This window comes from Rhipicephalus sanguineus, chromosome 1 (assembly GCF_013339695.2).
Source record: "Rhipicephalus sanguineus isolate Rsan-2018 chromosome 1, BIME_Rsan_1.4, whole genome shotgun sequence".
NCBI lineage: Eukaryota > Metazoa > Arthropoda > Arachnida > Ixodida > Ixodidae > Rhipicephalus > Rhipicephalus sanguineus.
In genome coordinates, this window is record NC_051176.1 from 20,844,629 (window position 1) to 20,847,332 (window position 2,704).

General features: G+C 46.8%; 1 non-coding gene across 1 annotated transcript; it reads right to left on the minus strand.

The window, feature by feature from the left end:
• Window positions 1-916: 916 nt before the first annotated feature.
• Window positions 917-989, minus strand: Trnaa-cgc (transfer RNA alanine (anticodon CGC)). Its single transcript has one exon. It is a non-coding gene; the product is annotated as a tRNA-Ala (tRNA).
• Window positions 990-2,704: the final 1,715 nt, after the last annotated feature.

Consider the following 2,704-nt stretch of genomic DNA (forward strand, 5'->3'; position numbering starts at 1 on the left):
GCAACTTGGCATTCACTAAAAACACACACATTCACTCACAATGAGCGCTGTGTGGGGTGTGTTCTTGAGTGGATGTGCCTGTGAATGTCAGTGTGTTTTTTGAAAGAATGCGAAGTTGTGCTAAGTACCTTCAATGTGAATTGTAGCCAGGTTTCTTTGCAGAAACCTCTACAAATAATAAATTTGAAGAGTGATAAATAATCTTATTCACTGATGGAATTATGCCCCAAATACATTGCCGGCTGGAAATGTATCTCAGAAGGAGGTGTTGTGCACATCAGAACAAATCATGGAGGGAAGGCCTTACATGCAGCCCATATTTTACTTCATTTGCACTAGTCCATGAATGCATTGATTTAAGGTTACCTCCGAAGGCTCCCCAGAAGAAATCAAGATATAGAGTGCTATTGAAAAAAGCCGCTAGATCTCACGCATTGTGGGAATCGATGTAATGCGAAGCAGCCAGCAAAGAACTGCACACATCGTTTTGCCTGTCATTGAAGAAAATGCGTGCCACTCACGTTATTTATACTCGTTACATAGTAACGTCGCGCAGTACCAATTTCGGGGTAGACCAAGCTAGCCAAACGGCCACCAGCGCACCATGAGCATGGCACTTAAGTCATGCTGTACATGACATGCGTGTCATGACTTTCATGTTAACTAGTGTTATGTTTGTCACACAGGCACGTCACAAGATACCAATTTTGGTGTATATCAAGCAAGCGAAACGGCCGCCAGCGCACCATGAGCGCGGCACGTAAGTCATGCTGTACATGACATGCTTGTCATGATTTTCATGTAAGTCGTATTAATGAGCACTCACAGACAATAATGCCAAGGAAAGTATAGGGGGTGTTATTAGTAGTAAATATAAGGTAAATGTGAAGAAAGAAAAGTGGACGAAAAGATTACTTGCCGCGGGCAGGGACCGAACCTGCGGCCTTCGAATAGCGTGTCCGATGCTCTACCAACTGAGCTACCGCGGCGGCCATCCCCCCGTCCACTTTATGAGGTATATATGCACATTTAAACGTGGGAGTGTCAGTCAGCGCCGCCAGTAGCCATGACGGCGGGTGTGGAACACTCTTTTTTCTGCCTGTTGGCGTCACGTAGCACGTGAACTTAGTACGAGCTGGCAGCTGACCAATAATCCCTCGCACACTGCCTGAAAGCATCAAGTCTGCTTGAACGAGACGCTCGCTATGAATGAAGGTAAGAAGTGGAAATCTTAAGAGCTCGTTTTTCTCTGCTATACGCAATATTAATGAGCACTAACAGACAATAATGCCAAGGAAAGTATAGGGGATGTTATTAGTAGTAAATGTAAGGTTTACCTTATTTACCTTATTCTTTCTCTCAACTTCTCTCTTTCTCATTCTTTCTGTGCTACGCTTTACTTTCTCCCCTCCTCCTTCTCACGTTCACTTCCCATCCCTTTGCTACACTATACTATACAAGGCTATGCTATGCTCTGCCTTGATCCGAAGGCGAGCGGCCTTGATAGCCGAGGGTTTAGGAGGCTCGCCTTCGGAGCAAGGGTGTTCGGTTTCGGATCCCGCCTCGTGAGGGATCTTTTTCCGGCTAAAATTTCTCTCTTTCTTCATATCTTTCTTTCGGTCGCTCTGTTTGTTTCTCTTTTTCTTTCTTTCCATCTCTCTCTTTGTACTCGTTCTCAGGGTCATTACAGGCCATGCTGTCGCGGGGAGTAGTGGGATCTGCCCAGATTCTGTGGCACATGCCCGTTCATGATGATGATGGTTTTCGGGCACGGCCACGCCCTTTGCGCCGAACCAGAACAGCTTCGCTATAAAAAGTAATTTCGGAAAGTGGGCGACGGACGATAGAAGCAAACGATAGGATGTAGGACATTTTGATGAACTTATTTTAAAGACGATAGTCTTTCTTGGGATACTTAAACGGAGAAATTTTGGTCTGTCTTTCTGTCTTTCTGTTTGTCGGCACGTCACTCGGCCAAGGTTGAACCACTTGCCCAAGGGCCCGCCATCTTGAACGGCTGACTAGGTTCATACTTGTGTACATTGTCGATCAAAAAGCAAACATTACGAATATCTGAGGCGCAAGATCACTAGGTAAGTATTAGGTGGTGTGTTTCTTTAATAGAAAATGCATACATACGTAATTCTAAAGACCTTTGTTTCTTAAGCTGCGCTGAAAATGCAACTGCGCTGAAACTTGCCTTCCTCCGTGCCCTCTGCACGAGCTCATTGTTGTGTTTCGGTTTCGGTTCTGTATTGCACTGTACGAATGCCATGGGGCGCCGCTCTGGCATTCCTGTTTTACCCAGGCGACGTGTAAATAAAAGAGTGTGTGGAGAGTACTCGTTGGGTGCGGACGTTTCTTCTGCTTCAGCGCTTCGCGCCAAACCGCGTGTTCCGGCTGGCTGGCGTCCCCGCCGGTCGCGTTGGTCACCGCCGGTCTTCGCCTGCTGCTGCGCCGGGACTACCAGCCCGCAACACAACACTCATGTTTCCCGACGTATTGCCAGATGGCGTCCATATCTCACGCAGCGCCTCTTCTATCGTCTTTAGACGACATTTGCAGCGAAGCACGCAGATACGCGGCCAATTTTTGATCTCGGACGCGAAGCCAGTCAATATACTAAAGACATTCGCTCGTCCGATTGGCCAAGCTTAACAAAATTCCTGGGCAACCATGAAGATAAATACGTTGCCATTCTACT